Consider the following 25,067-nt stretch of genomic DNA (forward strand, 5'->3'; position numbering starts at 1 on the left):
TTTGGAATTTGTCCTTAATGGTGAGCAGACAAGATTGTTTTAGCAGGTTGATCAAGTGATCGTAGCTAAAGGAGCTCAAGTGATCGATTAGTATGCTATAACGAGTTTATACAGTTGTATAAATAGCTCACCTAGTTTATTGGGTTGTAATTATTGGGATTTTTGTAAGCCTTAGCACTTGATAGGTTGTCAAGTGTGGCAGTAATACCTCCGATTTAGGTGTATGCTTCCGCAATTTTATTTAAAGGTTGTTTATTTTTCCTTTATTTACTGTTTATTATTAGCTAGTAAATCGGGGGTGTTACACCTTAAGTCCTTAACCCACCCCACCTAACCATCCCAAACTGAACCCAATTGTAAAACCACCCACCACGACCCACCTAAACCAGATCTAAACCCACCCATTATGGTTCACCTAAACCTAACCCCCCCCCCCACACCATGGACCACCTGAACCCGACCCACCCACCACCACCACCACCACAATTTCCTGACATAGACCACACACGAGTCCACCATCATAAAATTAAAAACAAAAATCGCAAAATCGAAAAATTAGAAGAAAAAAAACAACATACCTTGAATTTCATCAACAAAACCCCAAAATTGGCTTGATTTTGGGTTTTAAAGGTCAAATTCGACCATGAAAACTCTAGATCTAGAGTTTTCATGGTCGAATTTGACATGAAAAACCTTACTTTGTTCAAAAAAAATTAAATCCTAACTAGCATCGCAATGAACCGCAGAATTGAAGGGGCGAAGAAGAAGAGGAGACATGAATTTCACGGTTACTGCTTGGCGTCCTTGTTGGTTTTGCCATAACCCTTCGAGAACCGCAGAAAAATGGAGGAAAAATGGAAAGAAAGGAAAAGGAAAAGGGGCGGAGAAGAAAAGAGGAGGAGGGAGAAGGAGAATAGGAAGAATAAGGGGAGGAGAGAGAACAGGAGAAAATAAGCTAGGGTAGTTTTAGGGTAAAGGAGGAGGGAGAAGGAGAACAGACCAGTGTGAAGGAGGTTGAAAGAAGGAGAAGGGGGAAAAGAAAGATAAGCGGCGCACAGAGGGGTAGTTTTAGGGTTTTGTCCACGTCACTTTAAAAAAGTTTTATTTTTTAAAAACAATATGTTCAGACGGAAATTTCCGACCGATTTTAATTCCGTCGGAAATGTTACTTTACGACGGAAAAATCCGTCGGAAAGTACATATATTTCGACGGATTTATATTCCGTCATAAATTTCCGACGGATTTTCGACGAATTTAACAATTCCGTCGGAAATATCCGACGGAATAAAAATCCGTCGGAAATTTAGAATTTTCCGACGGAATTATGGGTCCGTCGAAACTCGTCCGTCGGAATTAGGCTGTTTTCTAGTAGTGTCATTGACCTTGATACAAGTAAACAGTATACACCGCGAACAGAAGTTTGTTGTTCCTTTTTAAAAAAAATATAAATAAGCTAAAATACTCCCTCTGTTTTTATATTCCTGCTCCATTTTTCTTGGGCTCATATGTCGATGCTAACCGTTAATTAATAATATTTTTGATTATCAATAACAATTGAAAATAAATATTCCATTCATTAACACTTTTCCAACAAATACCACAAGCTATATATATATTTTTTTTTCTTATGTATAAATAATTACAAATATTAGTCAAAATAGGACAAATAAATAGTGCAATAATTAGAAATAGAGCAAAGTATTTGAACTTGGAGTAGATAAGGTATGATGCAATCTGAATTCAAAGAAATAAGATCAACAATAACAATGTAAAATTATTGATTGGAAAATTTGCAAGGAAGGTCCTTTTAAATGGTCGACCTTGTAAGGAAGGTCCTTTTATGAAAAAGTTGGCACAAAAGGTTCTTTTATCAGGATTGGGTTGTGAGGAGGGTCCTTTGACCAAACTCCGGTGTATTTCCGGCCAAGAAAAAGTCACATGCACAACACGTGACCACTTAAATGACCTATTTTATTTTCTTTTTTTTCCCTTTCCCTCATTTCCCTCGATTTTCATTTTCCCCAATTATTTAACCTTAACTCAGAACAAAATTAATCCCAAATATTGAATTCTAATTCCTTGAAATAAATTACAATTGAAGGTCAATCAATGCCATTCAACGCGAGTCGAAGTATGTAAGGTAACAATCCCACTTCAATTTCAAGTTTAATTTTGCAACATGAAATTTATCTTTGGTTAGGTACGCAAATCGATGAAGAGGCGTAATTGCGGTCTTCTTATTGTCAAAAGAACATTGTGGACCCATAAAAACCTAGGAAGAAGATTTTGGTCTTGCAAGTTCGGGAAAAAAATTTAAAATTTTTACTATTTTAAAAGAGAAAAGGGGGAAAAATGGGGGAAGAGGGTTCCGAAATTAATTAGGCTTTAATAATAGGGGAAAATGAAAATTGAGGGAAAAGAGGGGAAGGGGATAAAAGAAAGGAAAAAAAAAAGGTCATTTAAGTGGGTCACATCTGTGCACATGGTTTTTTTAGCCGGAAAAATTTTGTCAAAGCTGAAGTTTAGTTAAAGAACTCTCTTCACAACCCAATCATGATAAAAGGACCTTTTGTGCCACATTTTTTTTTATATAAAAGGACCTTCTGCAAATTCATATCAAATGGAGATGTCGTTTGGAACTCCTCAGGCTTTTCAGATGGGAAGCATCCAAGGAGTGTCTCCTCAGGCTTTTCAACGAAATACTTGATCAAGTCATCAACGGGATCTTCATGATTATTACTACGTACTAATTTAATTTACTTGCTTATACAGTTATAAGGTCAGCTGGTAAGGCTTCATGATCAAAGTGCCATGCATTGTCATAAATGGAAGAGCTCAACTCTAAGGAGTACTCCCCTTGTAAAAAGATTGTCTCAATGATACCACCCGCTTTAATTAAATTTTGTTGAGCGAGAGAGTTAATCTCTATGGTGTATCGGAAATGAGTACGCAATAACTTAAATATGAGTACGCATTGCACTCAAATGTGTAGCACGCAATTACGTATAGTTCCGTGCAACAATGTGTTCTAAGCCTGCAATCATCATTTAGGAAATGAGAGTTAGTAAAGTAATGGACAAATATCACCCATTAATTCTAGGACTACTCTGTCATCAACTAATAATAATTAGAGTCATTTCCATCCAAAAGGTTAAAGGAAGTTTAACCACATAGTCCACATTGATAAAAATTACTCTTTTTATATAGTTCAAATAAAGGCTAGCAAGTTAAGGTACTCAGTAATTAAACTATCATTAGAGCTAACTAATAAGATTAATTGTTAGAGCAAATTCATGTGAAGATAATATTATAATGTAATCAACATCCTGTAAAAAATTTACAAGTATTAGAGAAAGTAATTATATAGTCAACTAGTCAAGCAAAGTTGTAGAGATAGTTAATTAAAAAAAAAAAGAAAAAAAAACGATAAATTAGTACCAGTGGCTGATAAGTTGATGGTAACCAGTGTCATGTGCAAGGACATGAACCTTGGCAAGTTTCCAAAGCCATTCAGAAGTAGCACACGTTCCCGGTGTAAAAACTTCCTTCCATTGTTCACTCTTTATATCATTTGGAGGTCGTGTTAACTCAATAGCTAGAGGTTTTAGTGTTTCTCGCTCATCATCTAGGAAAAACAAAGCGCGTGATCCATACAATATAATGTCGTGTTTTCAAGCTTCCTAACTTTGTTCACAAACGGCAACAATGCATCATAGTAATTAATTATAAACAACCTCTTCTCTTTTATAGCTGCATCATGGTAATAAATGATAAATCACCTCGAAACTCACAGAAGATCAATGATGAATGAAGCTAAAACATCTTATAAAGTGAATGGAAAGAGGCGTCTAATGCTGTTTCCCTTGAGGTTTTTGGCATCATGAGAAGATGCCAGTCAAGAAAATCTCATGCTTAGAATTTTCAGTAGCGACGGTAAGTGGTCTAATCACATGATAAATTCATGCTTTGAAGCAGATCTGACTAAATTATGCATACTGCTTTCCTGCTATTTCTTTTGCAAACTCCAATTCAGGACCAAAACAGAGCTAACAGAAAGAGTTCCGGACATGCTGAAAAAAATACATTTTCAAGCAGCGTCTTGAGCATACATCAGATTTGAAGGAAGATAGGGCATTTTACACTTCGCGAGGTTCTTGGGTTCTGGATCATATCTGCAGAACATTTCATGGTTCATTATTTTGTTCTGCAACTGTATTTCATTTAGTCATTATTACTCTATTTTATATACCACTATTACAGTATTAGTTTATGTGTCCTTGAGTCCAACTGTCCAAGGCATAGATTTGTCAATTTGCATTTTATGCACTACAAGAAAAAAGATTAAAGAGGGCGATATACATTGATCAAGGAGGGCGAACTTGATTTTGCCTTGTTAGTTTCTATCAAGGAGGGCGAAATTATAATTGCCCTTTTATGACAGAGCAAAGAGGGCGAATGTTACTTTCGTCTTTGTACTTCAAAGCAAACAGGGCGAATTTATTTTTCGTCCTCTATAATAGAGCAAAGAGGGCGAATTCACAAAATCGCCCTCTATAATAGAGCAAAGAGGGCGAATTCCATTTTCGCCCTCGTTGTTCAATATAATAAATCAAAGGTAAACATTACAAAGTAAACGGTTTTTCTATTTTACAAAACAAAAAAAAGAAACAAACAGGGCGAATTCCATTTTCGCCCTCGTTGGTCAATCGCAGAAAGGGCGAATTCCATTTTCGCCCTCGTTGGTCAATAGCAAAAGGGGCGAATTCCATTTTCGCCCTCGTTGGTCAATAGCAAAAAGGGCGAATTCCTTTTTTGCCCTCTTTGGTCAATAAACATTTTAATAAAATAAAACAAAGGTTTTTCTCTATCAATACAAAAGGACATAAAAAATTAAACGTTTCTCTCTAAACGTTTTCCCCCAAAAATGTATGAACCCTAAATCGCAAATCTATGATTCTTCACTCTAATTCTTCGACATTCTTCGCTCTAATTCTTCACTCCTAATAGACATTCAGATTCATTGCTCGAAGTCGGTCAGATTGCAAGTCAGATTTCGCTCCAAATCATTGCTCGAAGTCGCTCTAATTGTGTCTCAAAATTTTGGTAAATTTTGGCTCAAAACTATGTGATTAAGCTTTTGATTTGTACGAATTTGTTGTTCTCGAAATCCTTGCTCTTAATTTGTTGATTTTTTTGTCAATTTGTTCCTGCATGTTAGTATTGCTTTACATTTGTCAATTTTTTTTGTCAATTTGTTGATTCTGCAAGTTTTTGGGAGTTGTTATTTATGCTAGTAATGTCAGATAGATTATGGAGAAGCAAATCAGAATTATTCGTATTTTATCAGCGGTTTATCGAATTAATTGCTTAATTGATCGTATGAGCTATTGATTACTGTGAATTGGGATAATTGTAATTTGTTTTGATTACTATGAATTGTGATAATTGATTACTCTATTTGAAAATATGCGCATGTGCCATCTTAGTTGCTAAAGCTGCTGTTTATATTATAGTATTATACTAGCTAGTAGTGAGCCAGTGAGGTAATATTCACCAAACAGTGAGGTAGCAGGGCTGATTGGAGTTGCGGGTGTGTTGCGGTGGCAGGTTGTTGTTATTGTTGTTGTTGCGGTGGTAGAATTGAGGGAGCAGGGGAAGTGTTTTGGGGGGTTTTTGTGGCTGCTGCTGTAACTGTTGTTCTTGCGAGTGGAAACAGGGGAGGTTGCGAAGTGGTGGGAATGGTGTTGTGATGGCTGGTGGTTTGGTGCTGTTTGGTTGCTGAGTGAAGAGCAGGGAGCAGGTGCGGTGGAGGTTAAGATATGGGGTGGTGTATGATAAGCTGGCAGCAGTGGTGCTTGTGCACTGTGCTTGGAACTAGTATAATACTATGTTATAAACAGCGTACATTAGGTGAAATAATATGATGAAACTGATGATCAAGTTTAAAATTGCCCAACATTGCAGTAAGCTAAAAGTATTGTAATTAATTTAGTACTCACTAATGAATTTAAGTTTGATAGAAAGTGTGATGTTTTTTAAACATGGATGATTAAAAAGATGCATGTATCCACGGATGATTAACATGGACTTTGTTTTATCTTGTAAGGCATAAAAATAGTTGTGAGAATACATGGTATAAAATAGCAGCTCAATCGTTCTGTTTCATGAATTCCGTGGCTGGAGCTTGTAGAATTTGGCATTTGTACATGCATATTGTGCCTTTTTGTAGTAAAATTTTGTTCTTCAAAGGACCATATGCATACAGTGATGTAACAATATGTAGTCCCTGTTCAGGTAATTTAGATTGGATTTTGTTCATATTTGTTTTATCCTATGGTATTGTTACTTATATCAACTACTTGTTATTGTTTGGGGGGTTCAAGTTTATTGGTTGACATTCAGCAGAATGCTTGAGCAACTGTTCAAGTTTATTAATTTACATAAGTCCTGTTTCTGTCAAGTTTTGCAGTTTGGGGATCAAGTCAATTTTTGGGGGATGGAGGACACCAAAGGCTGGCTGCATTCCTTGGAAAAATGATCATACGGAAAAAAGGGGATGCTAGAAGGTGCAAGGATGAGAAGATTGCTTGATAATGTCCTAGAAAAAACATTATTAAATATTTGCTATTTATGATAATTTGGTTAATACTTTTGTATATATAATGACAAAATTAGAATTTATGCCTATTAACACCTTTTTTTCTAAATGTAGTCCCTTTTAGAATTATTTTTTTTAAAAACTAAAAATTGAACAAAGAGGGCGACTTTGTTTTTGCCCTTTAAAATTTGATCAAACAGGGCGAATTTTGAACAAGGAGGGCAATATTAATTGACTTGTTTGAGTTGTTTACAGAGGGCAAAAAAACTTTTCGTCTTGCTTGATTCAATCAAAGAGGGCGAAATTTTTTGCCTTCTTTGATATTTAACAAAGAGGGCGAAACATTTGTATGCCCTTTGAAGCTAATAGGACAGAGCTAATAGGGCGACTTGGGGGCGATTTCAAAATCGCCCTCTTTGTCTAATAGGGCGAAATTTGAACCTAAGAGGGCGATTTAAATTGCCCTCTTTGATATAATATCTTGTAGTGATGATTTGTTTTTTGAGTAGTGAACGAAGATGGAAAACACTAGGAATTTTGATCTCAGCTAATACTTGTATTGAATATTCTTTGGCAAATTCGACAGATGAGAAGCCCCCCTACATACTGCGTATAAAGATTAAGGGAGACGTCCTTTTAATGGTTTCCGCTTGACTTGACTTAGTAAAACTATCAAATGAATCATCAAGTCTATGCCTTCACCTTCTAGTCACTTGAGTCAAGGTCTTTGTCTCTATTTGTGTCAAGGTCACTCGAGTGCATTGATGCGGAAATATCATATATGGAATAAATTTAAGGTCATTATCAATTTTGCCTGCCTTAAATGTAGTAGACTATGTGTTTTGTAGTGTGTAAAATTAAGGATTATTATCAAGTCACTATATTTCATCATTTACACATTTGTTTAAAAGTGACAAGGGATTATTATCAACGCCATATAATCTGTTATTTAAATCGAACTTCTTTTTTTTTCGTTACAAGGGACATTAGGTGTAGTACCTCCATTCATGCCATATAATATGTTTAAAAGTGACAAGGGACATTAGGTGTAGTACCTCCATTCATGCTATTTTTAATTTACAAAATAACAAGTACTTATTTATAAATAACATGTATATAAATTGAAATAATAATAAGTTTTGCATCAAAATAACATTAGCAGCTTTGAATTTAAAGAGAATCGAACACTTCAGGAGGTACTAAATTTCTTGACATGAACTCATTTGAACCCTTAAATGGCTTCAAATCAATTAAAATCTAAAAAACCCAGAAAATTGGAAGAAGAAAGGAGGAGAGAAAAAGTGTCTTTGATTTAGAATTGGAGTAGTGAGAGGAAGAGAGAGAGTGAGAGGTTGATTTTTGGGAAACCTAGAAAATTGGATGAAGAAGGGAAGAGAATGTGTGTGATTATGAGTTGGAGTAGCTGAGAGAGGAAGAGAGAGTATGGGAGGAAGATGACTGAGAAAAAAGGCAAAATAACTTACATTTATTTAAAAATAACATATATATATAAATTGAAATAATAAGAAGTAAATATCAAAATAACATGAATTTATAAAATCTGGACACTACTAAAATTCGGTCGAATTGCGACCGTTTTTCTACGACCGTCATGAAAACGGTCGCAAAAATTGATATTTGCGACCGTTTTTTAAGCGGTCGCAAATTTGCGACCGTTTTGTAAGCGGTCGCAAATTTGCGACCGTTTATGGGCAATAAAACGGTCGCAAAGGTAATTAAATATATTTTAAAAATAAAATTCATGTGAAAATTTATTCAAAATTAAATTAATTCTGTTACGACCGTTAGTAGCGGTCGCAATATGTGTTAATTACGACCGTTTGAGAAACGGTCGCAAAATTACGACCGCCATACCGGTCGCAAAAGTGTTTTATTAATTTTTTTTAAAAAAAGGGTATATAAGGAGATCACCCAAACCCTATTAGAACTACAGCCGTCACACGCATCCTCTATCCTCTCTCTCTCCTCACGCATCCTCTTCTCCTCTCTCTTTTTCTCAAACCCTTCTTCTTTCTCTCTCTTCTCTTTCCTCTTTCCACCTCCTTGTGAACAGCCCTCATCTCATGAATCCTCTTCTCCTCATCTTTTTCTCCTTCTCTTGCATCTCTTCTCTTCACCAACCCGAATGAAATAGAGTAGCCACCGTCACAAGCAAAGCCAACCGTTAAAAGAAACACGCTAGTTTGGTGTTTATGGTCAAATTCGACCTTAAAAATTCTAGATCTGGAGTTTTCTTGGTCGAATTTGACCATATTAACCTAAAGAGGAAGATAGATTATGAGAGGTATGTTTATTTTTCGAAAATTTTGTTTATTTTCAAATTTTGTGGTTGAATTTCGTTTTTAGTTAGAATTTCCATGTTTGTTTGATTTTGTTATCGATTTTTGTTTGCGTTTCTGTTCCAATTACTTTGATTTTGGTTTTATTTTGAGTTTTTTTTAGTTCTGTTCGATTTTGTTCGAATTTCATAGATTTTTGGTTTGATTTTGAGCTCGAACTTGTCGAATTAAGGTTCGAATTGGTGGGTTTAATTGTTGAATTTTGGTTCGATTTATGAGGGTTTTATTTCGTTTTTTGTTTGATTTTTTGTCGAATTTTTTGTTCGATTATGTGGGTTTAATTGTTCTGTGTTTATTTTTTTAGGTTGAATTTTTGGCCGATTTTTTTATTTAATTTTTGTTCCTTTTTCGGTTTAATTTCTGAGCATTTTATTTGTGGGTTAATTGTTTTGATAAATTTGGATTTTTTTTCCGAAATTGATTGATTTTTGTAGGTGACTTTTTTTTTTAATTTTTTTACTATTTTTCTGTGTTAAGGGTGAGTGGTGGTGGGTATTGGTGGGCGAAGGTAATGGTGAGTAGAGGGCGGCATAGGCGGCTACTGGTTGTTTAGGGTGGGCAGCGGTGGTGGTTTGGGTGGGATCTGGGTTAAGGGTGGGATCTGGGTTAAGGGTGTGGGTGGGATCTGGGTTAAGAGTGGGTGGGTGGGTTTTTTTTTTCTTTTTTTTTGTTTTTTTAAAAACTTTTAGCGACGGCTTAGGACAGTCGCTAAATTTAATATTTGCGACCGTTTCATAAGGCGGTCGCAATTTATAATATTTGCGACCGTTTTTGAAACGGTCGTTGAAAATAGGGTAAACAGCCGTTAAAAATTTGCGACCGTCAAACGGTCGTAAATTTTTTTTTTTTGCGACCGAGATAATAACGACCGCCAGGTTGCGACCGTTGACGGTCGCAATTATGTTTTGCGACCGTTGACGGTCGCAATTATGTTTTGCGACCGTTGACGGTCGCAATTATGTTTTGCGACCGTTTTTACTATTTTTTGCGACCGTTTGCGCCGGTCGCAATTTGGCCAATTTTTAGTAGTGGGAGTAACATGTGCACGGTACTCCAGGAGTAAGATAGAAATTGCGGTCTACCACACTTTTCTAGCTTCTTTTCCACCAGATGTGCCACGTGTCTTCTTATATTTTTTTTTATTAATTTTTTATTACATTATCTTAATTATTTCATTTAACTTATATTTTCATCTTCCACACACACTTCATTTTAATTATTTCATTTAATTTTAGTCCTTTCACCTTTTTTTTTTTTTTTTTAAAAAAAAAAAAGCTATCTAATTTCTTTAATTATATTTTATATTACACATTACACACATAATGATTAATTGGTATTTCCTCCATCACTATCTTTCAATATGACTTTCTATAAATAACCCGATTGCACGGGCTAGAAGGCTAGTTTTTAAATAAATGTTCTATCGTACATTAGTTTATAACATGTTATTTGTAATACTTTCCATTTGTAAGATGGATTTTTTTAAAAGTATTATTTGGTTGTAGTATGAGTTTTTGTGACCTATTTTGGGATTGAAATCGATTTGGTTGTAATATAATTTTTTTAATATAATTTTTGGATTAAAATAATTTATGAACTAGACCTGATTTTTTGTGTTTTATATACTTTCACAACTGATCAATAATTGAGGTGACTCACTGTCTCGGAAATCATGGTTCGTTACAAAGGACATTGGCGACTCTAAGGTGTTGCATATCATATACAAGCAGTAGGGAAAGGATTCCTTGTGATTGTACATATGAAAGACTTGGGAGTTGGGATCGCCTGGCTTCAATTTGTATGATTTTTTTTTAAAAAAAAAAATTTAAATTTTTTTAAAAGTATTTGCAGGTTATTTTTTGTGTTGAATTTTAGCCATCCTTTTCCATTTCGTTATATAGTTCGTGTAAGATATAACGATAATGCAATAACATATTGTAAGTTCACAAAGATATTAAAAATGGTACATTGTCTAACACGACGAGCTTTTGTTTTTTATTTCTACCGTGTCTATCATGGCGAGCTTAGTTGTTTACTTCGTACAAAATTATTCAATAGTCTTTGGTGAATTGTGATGACTACTGATGAGAATCCTTAAAGATTTTAGGGAGACAAGTAGACAACCTTTACATACGGATTGGATAGTCCAACAAGTCACTTGGTGTCAAGGTCTTTTTTTTTTTATATATTATTTTTTTTATGTATACTTTTCAACTTTAAGATCATTATCAATAATGAGGTTAACTCTGTTTTGTAATGTCAAAAATTAAGGACAATAAAAGAACAATTAGTTTGAAATTTCTAATTCAACTATTGCATAGACATAATCATGGAACATGAATTGATTATACTGTCGAAAACTTTTGTATACACTCGGTTTTCAGTAATTTACTATACATCGGGTACACTTTTGTCAAATTTAGTGTCACTTTTGTCAAATTTATCAAAGAAGCATAAATAACTCTTATATATGTCAGGGTAACTTTTGTGTGTTTTAGAGTAACTTTTGCACATTTTATTGTCACTTTATAACAGAATAACGGATGTTCAGTAATTTACTGAACATCCGTTTTATTTAAAAGTTTGTGTTATACTGTTAAGAAAGAACAGTAGTTACTTACAATACTTGGATGCATGTATGATATAATAGCTACAGGGAAAAAAAAAAAGAAAATAAATTACCTATTTTATTTGAGCTCATACTAAAATGTGTCATTTCTTTTATAATCATGCGCAGGACACCTCTAGAGTAGCAACATGCTAGCTTCTTTGGCTTGCTATGGATTTAGGACGGCGAGGCCAATCATCTCGTGTAATGCTCAATAAGTTGCCCCTGCAATTAGGCACTAACATTGCCATCAATAGTACTAGTTGATTGGAAAAGTTTTATAATTAGTTGAATGACATGAAAAACAGTTGATTGGACAAGTTTTATATTAGTGTACCTCTTGGTTTGCAAAGGATGTTTCTTGCATGATATAGGTCGCTTATAGCTTCCCTTATCTTCATTCGATCATGTGGATATTGACTTGAGCAAGCAACTCCAATCTTAATGACAGACACCATGCAATCCTCTCGTTTTTGAAGTATCGCTTGAGTTCGTAGTCTTGTTTCATCTGCTTCATCACTTTCTTCCTCCAAAAGTGTTGAGTCAACAATCTGCAACACTTGATCTGGTAATGTTGCCTTTGCGTACATATGGAGGTTAAAGTCATCATTAAACATATCGTTGATGGGATTCTTTCTTGTCATTAACTCAAGGAGTAGAATTCCGTAGCTGTAGACATCAGCCTCAAGAGATGCTTCATTTCCCAAGCCATACTCTTAAAGACAAACAAATTTCCATCAAATAAGTTTATATCCATGAGTGCAAAAGAACATTATGTTCCCTACCTATATATGCCTATAATAATATACTCATATATATTATATTTAATGTCCCTAGATATTTTGTAGAAATTCTATATAATAAATATTTTAGATATAAATTATAGAAACCATTACTATAATAAATCACATGCATGATGATTAAGTGATTCAAATATTATTTGATGGAAGATTGTCCATAAAATAAATATATTTGTGATTTCATAATATTAATTACCTGGAGCAGCATAGCCAACAGTTCCCCTAATGCCAATTGAACTGCTTTGATTTGGATGCATGGGAGGATCAAGAACCTTTGCTAACCCAAAATCTGCTACACGGGCAACCATGTCATCGTCAAGCAATATGTTGCTCGGTTTTAGATCGCAGTGCACAATCTGGCTTCCACACTCATAATGAAGATAATTTATTGCATGGGCCACATCAATGGCTATATTTAACCTTTGGAGAAGGCTCATATTTCCATCTTCGTGTAGCCATCTCTCAACACTTCCATTGGGCATGAACTCATAAACAAGAGCTTTGAAATCATTTCTCTGGAAATCCATACTTGAGCATGCTGTTAGTATCCCAACCAGATTACGATGACGGATATTCTTCAATACCTCACACTCTGCCATGAAACTCCTAGACCCACCTCTTTGTTGCAAGTTGAGTACTTTAATGGCAACTGTCTTTCCATCAAGCATCCCTTTAAACACAGACCCAAAAGTACCCGAGCCAAGTAGATTACTTGAAGAAAATCCATCAGTTGTTTTGAGCAGCATTTCATAGGACACTTTCAAGAATGACTCCTTCCGTAATGCATCGATTGAGGTAGATTTTCCTTTTTTGTTACGACGTTTCAGGTAGAGCCATATGCATGTGCCCATGACCGATATCCCAACAAAAGCACATATTATCACAAATATCAGCTTGTGAGCATGAAACATTCTTCTTTTCTTCCCTTTTTTCTCCACACATCTTGGTAGATGCAGCTCCAAAATTCCACCACAGAGCCTACTATTGCCATCTAGAATTATTACACTTGTATTTGCAAATAATCCTGTAGTTGGAACACTTCCCTCAAAATTATTGTAAGATAGGTTTATGAGGTTTATCATGGGAAAGGTAGAAAAAAATCCAGGAATGATGCCAGAAAGATTGTTCTTTGAAAGATCAACTGATGAAAGACTTTTCAAAGAGGCGAATGTTGTAGGAATCGAACCACGAAACATATTATCACCCATATACAGTATTGTAAGTTCAAGTAGGCTACTAAAGACATCAGGAATTTCACCTATCAATTTATTTCCAGAAACACGAAAATCTATCGCACTGACTTGCTTGCTGATCTCAACAGGTATGAGCCCTTCTAATTTATTATAAGATAAATCTAATTAATAAACTTGGCAGATCCTGCAAAGAGATTCTTAGGCAATGGTCCATTGAAATTGTTATTCAATAGATACAAATATAACAGGTATTTGCAATTGCCAAGGCTTGAAGGTATTCTGCCTTGCAAATTGTTATATGATAAGCTCAGTGTGCTCAAACGCGATAAATTTCTGATTGAAATAGGAATTTCACCTGTGAATTTGTTGTTATCGAGATATAATTGCTCTAGCTTTTGAAGCTTTCCAAGATCTTGAGGGATGGTTCCGGTGAGCCCATTTCTTGACATGAATAATAATCTAAGATTAATGAGATTACTAAAATCTTTAGGAAATCCCCCACTTAATAAATTCTGATAAATATCAAAACATGTTAAAGTGGTGGAAAGATTGACTACCACTCTTGGTAGCAATCCTGTGAATTGATTTCGTTCCAAAGCAAGTTTATCCAATTTGCTACAATTAACCAATGTACTAATAAAAGAGATGTCACCTTCAAAACAATTTTCACCAAGATATAGGGTTTGCAGGTTATGGAGTTTTCTAAAATGAAAATTGGAAATGCTACCTGTGAAGTTGTTTACACCCAACACAAAACTTTGAAGACTTGTGAGGTTTGATAAGGATATTGGTAATGGTCCTGACAAATGGTTAGAGAAAAGATGTATATATTTTAATTGAGGAGGTGAAGCAAAAAGCGGTGGAAATCTTCCATGTAGTTGGTTGTACGACAAATCTATAGCTTGAAAGGAGGACAGGTTGAAGATTGATGGGGGAATCATACCAGTCAAACTATTGAAGGAAACAGCAAGATATTGGAGGCAAGGCAATGCTCCTAATTCAATCGGAAGTCTCCCATGTAGTTGGTTGTCAGATAAGTATAATTCTAGAAGAGAGGAAAGGTTAGAAATAGAAGGAGGAATCTTACCAGAGAGTTTATTTGATTTAACTAATAACAATTCGAGGTTGGATAACTCTCCTAATCCCACTGGAAGTTCCCCGTGTAGTTGATTATTAGACAAGTCCAATTCCTCAAGCAAGGACAGGTTTGAAATGGATGGGGGAATTATACCTGACAGCTGATTAGATGAGATGTTCAACCAAGTTAAGCTTCTCATCCTAGAAATGCTGTCAGGAATAGTTCCCGTAAAATCATTCTCCTTGCCTTGTATTAATTCCAATGAAGTAAGATTTTGATTAGACCAAACCCAAAGGTTTTTAAGATTAGACAAAGCTCCTAATCCCACTGGAACTTCCCCCTGTAGATTGTTGATGGATAAAGAAAGATTTTGTAGGTTGATGCAGCTTGATATGTTGGCCGAAATTTCCCCACTTAAAGAGTTGTTGAACAAATATAGTGATTGTAGCCTAAACAAATAACCAACCTCAGGGGGAATTTGACCGTGCAAACTATTACTTGAAAATCGAATCAGTCTCAAAAAGCTTAAGTTTCCAATGGAGGGGGATATGGTTCCTCCTAAACCTTTTCTGGGTAGCCTTAACTCAACGACCCTGTTATGTCTGAGGCCACAAGTGACACCCTCCCATAAACAATGGTGAAGAGATTGATTCCATGAGCTCAAAACACCGTCAGGACTAGGGTCGATAAGTTTGCTCTTGATGGCCAACAATGCCATTTTATCAGTTTCGTTCCCTCGATAATTAGTACTACCGAGGGAATAAATTGGTGTGAGTTGTTGCATTGTTAAAACAAGGAGAAACAAGGAAAGGATTGGTTGTATGAAAAACAGAGGATGAAATGGCTTCATTTTGTTTGTTTTCATTTCTTTCTTTTTAGGTTTTGTTTTTGAGGGAATAAATTTCTAGCTTTAATTCCCATCTCATTATATAGAATTTTTAAATCCCCCCACCCTTACTACACGCATAGCATATGTCCTTGTCAAATACTAGTATAATACAAGTAAATATCTAGCTTTGAAAAGTTATAAATCTCAGTTCGTATTTATGAAATTGTTATTCAAGTACTCCTAGCTGTTATTTAAAAGCATGCTTATTTTAGCTATTAAAATGATCAAATACTCTTTTTTGTTAAAAATATTCTTACAGCTAATAGCAATACTTGCCAAGTTACAAAGAAAATGAGGTGAGTGAAAATGAATCATTTTATAATGGTGTTTCTGAAATTATTTTGAAAAGTTGTAAAGGTGAGAGAGTATAAAATTAAGCGAGCATCATTTCTCATGGGGACATTTTCATAAATAAATCAACAACTTTTTCAATATTGTGGGCTCCACAATTAAATAAAGTTGAAAAAGTTGTTGATTTATTCACGAAAATGACCCCATGAGAAACGAATTTATGAAAAATTGGGACTTCCTCCATCACAAATGGAGCAATATAGAAAATATTTACAAATCTTGAAATGAAGCAAAAGTGAGCGGACATTTTTAAATAATTTTTAGTTTAAAATATTATCAATGTTTAGTCATTGGGTCTACTATAGTTTTGATCTCGAGTATATTTTCACATCATAATGACCCATTTTTAATATGCTTAATATGACGAGTTGACGACGCTAATTAGAGGTGACTAAACACTAGGAGTTGTGATCTCAGCTAATACTCGTATTGAATATTATTCTTTGGCAAATTTGACAGATGAGAAGCCTACTACCACGTATAAAGATTGAGGGAGACTTGAGTGCATTCATTTTCATGGATTATTATGTAATAATGTGTGGTGAATGGTGATGATGCGGAAATATCACATATGGAATGAATTTAAGGTCATCATCAATTTTGCCTTCCTTAAATTAAGTTAACTACTACTTCCGTTTTATATTTTTTGTAACTTTGAAATATTTTATATCTCACAAATAATGATCCAAAGTTGCAAAAAATATAAAACGGAGGTAGTATGTGTTTTAATTTGTAGTGTGGAAAATTAAGGATTATTATCAATTTACTATATTTCATCATTTTAACTGTTTCCGTCTGACTTGATTTAATAAAACTACAAATAACTCATCAAGTCTATGCCTTTACCTATAGGTCACTTGTGTAAAGGTCTTTGTCAAACTAGAAACGGGCTTTGGTACGTTCTATTCACCTGATTTTTATTTATCTAAACTTATCAGATCTTATCTGAACTTATTAACCCTTAATAGAACTTACTTTAGTTATAAATTGAACTTGGGTTGCCCTGATTAACCTTTATCACAACTTATCTGAGCTTATTTTACAATTTTATATAATATATTTTATAGAAAAAAAAAGTAATTTTTTATTCCTATTTTATGTCTAAGTAGAACTCTTGTTTACGAACTATAAATTATCTTAAACCCTAATAAAGTTATTTTATTTTATAAAAAAAAAAGGGGGGAGCAGCCGTCTTTGTTCCTTGTGCGTGGGATTTGTAAACCAAACCCAAAACTGACACTACTAAAATTTAACGTTTTTGCGACCGCCTCCAACGGTCGCAAAAATAGCAAAAAACGGTCGTTAAACATAATTGCGACCGTCAACGGTCGTAATGCGGTGGTCGTTATTTACATGGTCGCAAAAAAATATTATTAAGACCGTTTGGCGGTCGCAGATTTTTTGCGACCGTTTTTATTAATTTCAACGACCGGTTAGACAACAGTCGCAAATTTTACAAATTGCGACCGGTTACAAAAGTAGTCGCAAATATGGATTTAGCGACGGTCCTAGGCGGTCGCAAAAAAAATAAAAAAAAAAACAAAAAAAAAACGCAGCCACCACCTGAACTTCGCAGCCTACCCCACCACCACTTCCCACCCAAACCCTCTTTACCCACCACCACTGGCCACCCTAAAACACCACCGCCCAGCCTCAACCACCTTTAACCACCACCCATATTCAACCCAAAAATTGTATAAATTTATCAAAAAAATTAAACCCCAAAAAAAAAACCCACAAAATTTCGAACAAAATTACACAAATCAAACCGAAAATGTAACAAAAATTAAATCAAAATTCGAACAAAATATAACCCACAAATACTAATTAAAATTTGAACAAAAATAAAAAAAAAAAATTAAACCCAGCAAAATTGAAACCCACAACGAACAAAAATCACAAAAAATTACGAACAAAATTAAAAAACAAATCAACAAAATTCGAAAAAAACTTCGAACCAACATTCAAACAAAAATTCGAACAAAAACTGAAATAAAACAACAAAAATAGAAAATAAAACAAATTTTTTTAAAAAAAAAATCAGAAAATCAACATACCTTTTCTAATATTTCTTCCTCATGGGGTTTATATGGTCAAATTCGACCATGAAAACTCCAGATCTGGAGTTTTCATGGTCGAATTTGACCATGAAAACCGAAATTCTTGAAAAGGATGGCGGCGGCGCGTCTCGTTCATTCTTGATCTGATGTGATTGAATGAAGAAAGGAGATGAAGAGAAAGAAAGAGGAGATGAGAAAGAAAGAAAGAGGAGAAGAGAAAGAGGAGATGAAGAGAAAGGAGGGCTTGAGAAGGGAGAAGGAAGGAGAAGATGGAGAAAATGAAGAAGGGAGAAGGAAGGAGAAGATGGAGAAAATGAGGAGAGAGAAACGGCTGCTCCAACAAAAATTAGGGTTAGGGTGGGTTGGCAGCACTTTTATACTTCATTTTATTAAAAAAAATCATTATTTTATTACGACAGCTCTTAGCGGTCGCAATTGGTCGCAAATTGCGACCGTTTCTATAACAGTCGTAATGGTTGCAATTTGCGACTGGTTTTGGCGGTCGCTAATAGTCACAAATTGCGACCGTTTCTGTGACGGTCGTAAATGTCGCAATTTGCGACCATTTTTTACAGTCGCAATAAAATTGTTTAAATTTAGAATTATTTTTAACATGTATATTATTTTAAAGAAATTTTTAAATACTTTTACGACCGTTAAATAGCCTAAAAATGGTCGCAAATCTGCGACCGCCTTAAAAACGGTCGCAAATATTATATTTTGCGACCGTTTTAATGATGGTCGTAAAAAAAACGGTCGTAATTTGACCGAATTTTAGTAGTGTGATTTTTGTAAAAAGCTTCGATTTGATTCTTCTTCACTAATTTTTATTTTACTAGGGAAGCCAACGCGCGCGATGCGCGCGATATAGCTAGCCATCGTAGGGGAGTTACAAATTCGAACCTCAAAAGTTTACGTACTTTGAGTTGCTTTTGAATTATACTTGTCTTAGGACGATCAATAAAAGATTTTATCTTAATTTATTTAATTGTAGAAACATGTTTTGTCTTATGATTATTTATTTTGAAAATGATCATATATATTATAACTCGCCAATGTACGCATTACTATATAAAAAGGCAATCAAAGCTATTGCATCATTCTATAACTACAATAGGAGTGTTATGGAGAGGACAAAACCCTCATTGAACACCCTGGCACAAATGCTATGTAGTATAATTCCCAGCAATTAGATAATCTTTGGACCATATAATGGAGGAGATAACATTTATAAGCTACGAGTATTTAACTGATGATGTATGAGTACGTCTTAACTCTTTCCTATAATCATAAACTATAAGCTTTTCCTAGGATAAAAATCTAGACAATGACACAGTAATTAAAGCAAAATACATCTTCAAACAATCTCTTAATCAAAAGCATAAGATTATGGTACCTGATATGTAAGACATAACTGCTACATTCTGTAGAAGACTCATCAAATGAGTTTCTTTGTTTGACTCTCCTATAAACACAACTAAAAGAGATTACATCAAAAGTATTAATCTTATGTTTTTTTTTTTTTTGGTTTATCATTTTAATGGTATCCAAGCAATTACACTTTACACTCCACCACTAAGAAGGTACCATTATTGCATTCATCCGTCAACTCCACCAATCTTGAGTTGTCCCCAACTCTAACCAGATATGTGCGTCTCCGAATAGTATGCTTATTCACCTCTTTGTATAACATAAACAAATAGATTGCACAAAGTTTACATTTCCTTTAGTATAAAAAAACAACCAATAGGGTCATCATCCTTTTAGAATTATCGCAGCGGTGGTGGTGACCGGGGGTACCGGAATGGAAACTGACATGTTAACAGTATTTTCCAGCAACCAGAAAATGAGTTCGTGAGAAAAGAGGAAATTGAGAAATGAGGAGTTTTGGCCTTTTCGTTGGAATGATAAGAAGGAAGATAAACAAAATAATTAGAGGACAAAAATATGAAACGTTAAATACTTAAATGCATCAAAATTAATTTTAATTGGGGGTAAATATGTCAATTAACTTTTTTAAGGGTATAATAGTCTTGACACTATTCATAAGAGTATTTTCCCACTTTTTATAAGGTAGGGTTTCTCTAATATCCATCATCATATGTATTGATTGTATCATAAGATTAAAAGAGAAGGTGCACAATATATTTGGGAAATCAAAGCCGTGAACCGCAAGATTGCCAATATTTCGTCCCTTATATGGTAATTCGTATATGATAGTTCTATTGCAGTTCATTGAAAGGTCGTAATCACGCTCGGCCTTTTGGAGTTGTTTGATCATATTAATTGTTATATGTAATCACACGCATATTGACGAAGTTGTTTAATAATTAATTATTGTTGCATTGTTTATATTTTGATGTGTAAATTGATAATTTTGTTATTTGTATGATCAAGATTTACATATATATAAGTGCGTGTTATTATATGATTTGTTTGGATATGAGTATTGTATCACTTTTATTGTCAACGATTTGTTTGTTCTAGGGTTTTAATGTTGTTGCTATAGGGAGTATTATTTTATTGAGCTTTAGGGTTATTAATGCGGAGTGTTATTTATGGTTGAGAATTAATTAATTTTGGGTGCTAGTATTATTGCCCTAAGAGTTGAGATATATTATGAATCGAATGGTTGTATTATTTGGGAACTTGTGCCATTGTTGAGTTATTATTAGTTTGTGAATTATTATTTGATCAATGTATGAGATCAAAAGGTTGAGAATTATTATTTCGTTATTGGTTTGAGGCTCGGCGTTATATACCTTAGTCCTTGGCATGTTGGTAAGAGGATGATAATCATGAGTTAAGAATGAGGTACAATCTTTATTATTTATTTTTCTATGGTCCCCTACAGTGGGAATTGGCCTGTATGTGGTCTGGTTAAAGGTGTTTTCTGGTTATTGGGAGTATTCAAGTTTTTATACTTGTTGGTTTGTTATTCGAATTGCCCATGTCCAAGGCTAGGTATAGAACAACGAGCGTCGCACACTTATTGGTTAGAGGAGTTAATTGCGTAAAAGTTTTTATTAATATTCGAGGTTGAGTGTGATAAAAGTTATTTTTAGAGTAGGGAGTTATTTCACTCTTGAGGTGTATATGTGTAATGTAGTTTCGAACTACATTGTTTAATTGAGTTGATTATATTAATTATTCTATTGCTCTTTGTTTTTTTTTTATCAGTGGTGATTACTCAGCTTTTTGCTGACGTGTGTGTTATTTTGTTGTGCTACTTGTGTTTGCGGCCATGTCTTTTTCTTATGGTGGCCCTGCGACGATCTATTTTGGAATTTGTCCTTAATGGTGAGCAGTCAAGATTTTCTAGACAGGTTGATCAAGTGATCGCAGCTAAAGGAGCTCAAGTGTTTTGATTATAGTATGCTATAACGAGTTTGTAAAGCTGTATAAATAGCTCACCTAGTTTGTTGGGTTGTAATTATTGGGATTTTGTAAGCCTTAACACTTGACAGGTTGTTGAGTGTGGCGGTAATACCTCCGATTTAAGTTTATGCTTCCACAATTTTATTTAAGGTTGTTTATTTTTCCTTTATTTCTTGTTTATTATTAGCTAGTAAATCGGGGGTGTTACAAATAATAATAATAATAATAATAATAATAATAGTAATAATAATAATAATAATAATGATGGTAGGCGTTGTCCGACCAGCAGATGTGTTGTTTTATTCTTGGGATAGAGGCCTTGATGTGTGTGTTAACTTGACGGGGTCTTCTCCATTGACACAATCAGGATTGTCTGACTTCATTCCTGATCTTGTTGTGTCGGTTGCGGCACAGCGGAAGCAGGACAAGTATGGCACGCGTTACAGGGCTATTGGCTATGTGTTTCTTCCTTTCTCCTTTTCTCCTTTGGTGGAATTAGAGAAGGGTGTTGTTGGGTTGCTGAAGAGGATTCAGGCGTTCGCAAAGACTCGGGATATTGGTGCTCGTACAGCTGCTCACATCTTCAACACGATTTAATTTGCTATAGCTAGAGGAGTGGGGGCCCAAATTGTATCTCGATTTCCCACTAATTTCTTGTAATTTGATTGATTTTGTAGGGTTTTTTAATAATAATAATAATAATAATAATAATAATAATAATAATAATAATAATAATAATAATAATAATAATAATAATAATAATAATAATAATTTACCTTAAAAACGGCCAGTCAGAACCACCCAATACCAAAAAGCACCCCTCCGACCAAAAGCCACCCCCGAAATCACCATAACCACCACAACTACTACCTTAAAACAGCCGAAATCCACCAGAAATTCGCCGAAAACCCCTCGATCGAAATTGCTACCCAAATTCGAACTCACCCCTTATTCACCATTTCTCTCTCCTCACTCTTGCCTTACTCCGCGTTGCTCTTGCTATTCCCACTGCCGGTGTTTGATCTGGGTTTGAAACTTCGAATCAAATTAATTTAGGTAATTTTGTTGGGTTTTTGGTGATTTTGGGTAGGGGTTTCGGGTTTAGGGGCGCTTTTTGGTGATGATGTCGAGATTCGCCGTGGCGGGGGGTGACCAATCGAGGAGTTTGGCTTGGTTGTCGGCGAGGAAAGATGAAAGGGGTTGTCGTTGGCAGTAGGCTGATGGCAGTGGGTTTGATTTTTTTTTTTTGACCAATTTTTAACTAACACATGTCACTCAAATTAAAAAAAAAAAAAAAAAAACTTATTGTACAGGTTACCGGTCAAAAGGACCAAAAGAAGAAGATCCTCTATAAAGGTGGGATTATTAAAAGTAAATCGGTGAAAGGTGGAATTATTAGAATCAATTTTTCCTAATTTTTTCTAGTCTTAGAGGGCTATAATGCCTATAAGCCTGGAAAATGTATGGTGCATTAGGCAAATGAGATAAATTAAAGAAGATGTGGAATAAAGTGGGATAAAAAGTCAGTCGATGAAGGGTAACATGTACAACATCAACAAAGTCATATATACTCCCAAAATTATTTGGGGTTAGCCAACATAAATTGTGCTAAGGAATGGAATTTTAAAAACTTGAGCATATATAGCAACAATATTGCTTGACTAAAGATAAGTTGAGAGAGTTTAAAAGCAGTATGATACTCCATAGAAAAAAGTAAGGGAAAGCATACGAATGAAAACACATAAAAGTTTGAGTAAGCATTAACAAAGCAAATCTGTTCGTTATTGAACGGTAACGAAAAACGAATAGTTGAAAACAATAGATCGATCCTTCAATAAATTGCATCACCAGGTTGTATATAGTAAGCTAATGAAAGAAGCTGTATCGGATGATATCGGCTTGCCAATATGGGCCTTATGAATGGGTTGAGTCTAATGGGTGGTTCCTGCAGGCGGTTCCTGCAAGCGGATGCACGATCCGCATGTCCGCATGGTGCATCCGCTGCGGAATGTACATTATGTTGTATCATAATGTACATGGTTGTAGAAATAACATATTGTTCAATTCTAATGTACATGGTTGTAGAAAGAACATATTGTTCAATTCTAATGTACACGTGTTATATTGACCTTCTTTTTTGTAAAAATGCAAAAAGATAAATAGTGATTATTTTTTTACCATATAGTAATTTCAAATCATTTTAAACTATACTCTCTCTCTCTAGTATTTTTCTCTCTCTACAAGATTTCTCTCCCAAAAAAGAAAAATTGAAAACCACTTCAAGTTCATCAAACCTTAATAAAGAAATCGTTAATTTCAAACTTCTTGGTGCAAAATTGTTCAAGATGGCTGACGAAAACAAAAGGTAAGTACAATTTCGACATGCATAGTTGTTCAATTTGAGTTCGATTGGTAGTTTTTTTGCAATTTCTTGGTGTAAATTTGTGATTTATGTGGTTTTGGTGTTGCAATGAGAAACTATATGAAGTTCTTGAAGAAAACCGACCAATTATTACAGGTAGGTGGTTTGGACTTTGGAGACCATTCAAAGGTTAGTGCTTAGTGGTTGTTCAAACTTTAGTTAGGTACCGTACTGATGCTACATATTTTATTTAATACAAATTCATTCACAATAATACTAGTACTTTCAAGACCAATTTATCTCTTCAAAAATATACGAGTAGCAAAATGTATTTTCATAAAATTTTCAGCAAGTTAATTTTGTTTAAAAAAAACTCTATCAATCAAATTTATTTATAGAGAACATTTGTCAACTGTACCAGTGAATTCGAGAAATAAAATTAGGTGTAATTTTGTGTAAGAAATTAAGAAAAATAAAGAGATTAGTCATTAGGTTGAAGCAAAGATACGTTAAATATGTTACGATTGCGGAAGAGTGTTAAAATATAAGATAACCAATATTATCAAAAAATATAAGTGTGATTCCGTTAAGTGGTAGTGATTATGAAACTTAGGGCCTGTTCATATTCACTAAATTGAGCTGAACTGAACTGAACTGATTGAAGCTGAACTGAACTGATTGGAACTGAACTGAACTGAATTGAGCTGAAATGAATATTTTATGTGAGAGGGAAATTAAGAGCTGAACTGAACTGAACTGATTGGAACTGAACTGAACTGAACTGAACTGATTGGAGCTGAACTGAACTGAACTGAAATTAAGTAAATGTGAACAGGCCCTTAGTGTGTTTCGGTGGTAGTAAAATAAAATAAAATTTTAAAGGGGTAGCAAATGTAAAACATGGTGCTTTCCCTGGTAGTAAATGTGAAATTTTCCTTTTTTTTTAATATAAAATTTTTTTCCATCATATGATTCATATCCAAATTTTGCGAGACGCCACAAGATTTGAGATAAGAGAGAGAAGAGGGCAGGATAAAATATTGGTAGGTTATGGGTATAGATATCAATAAATAGGAAATGTATGAATCTTTCTCATATATATCCATTAGGTTTATCCATGGATGAATAAAATTGGCATGTTATGGGTATATTATGCTATGAAAACGTAGTAATAAAATATTTTCCAAACCTTTTACGGGGCGGCGTTTGGTTTACAGAGTGGTATGGGGTTGTGTAGGGAATATTTCAAGCATTATGATAACCCCAAACTTGAACCCCACTGTGATCATACACTAAAGTACGGTGGCGTTCCAAAGGGAAAGACAAAGAGCAAAAAGAGTCGCCAACAAGTTTTAGGAACTTGTAAACCCAAAAGACAATCCAAAGGGA

The 25,067-nt window shown here is 34.5% G+C and overlaps 1 pseudogene across 1 annotated transcript; it reads right to left on the reverse strand.

Moving 5' to 3' along the window:
- Positions 1-9,857: 9,857 nt before the first annotated feature.
- On the reverse strand, positions 9,858-14,799 carry LOC145603077 (putative LRR receptor-like serine/threonine-protein kinase At3g47570; annotated as a pseudogene). Its single transcript, XR_014104682.1, has 3 exons — positions 12,564-14,799; positions 11,905-12,282; positions 9,858-11,792 (listed from the first exon to the last, which is right to left on the reverse strand). The product of XR_014104682.1 is annotated as a putative LRR receptor-like serine/threonine-protein kinase At3g47570 (transcript).
- Between the last annotated feature and the right edge of the window lie 10,268 nt (positions 14,800-25,067).

This window comes from Chenopodium album, chromosome 21 (genome assembly GCF_948465745.1).
Source record: "Chenopodium album chromosome 21, dcCheAlbu1.1, whole genome shotgun sequence".
NCBI classification, from domain to species: domain Eukaryota; kingdom Viridiplantae; phylum Streptophyta; class Magnoliopsida; order Caryophyllales; family Amaranthaceae; genus Chenopodium; species Chenopodium album.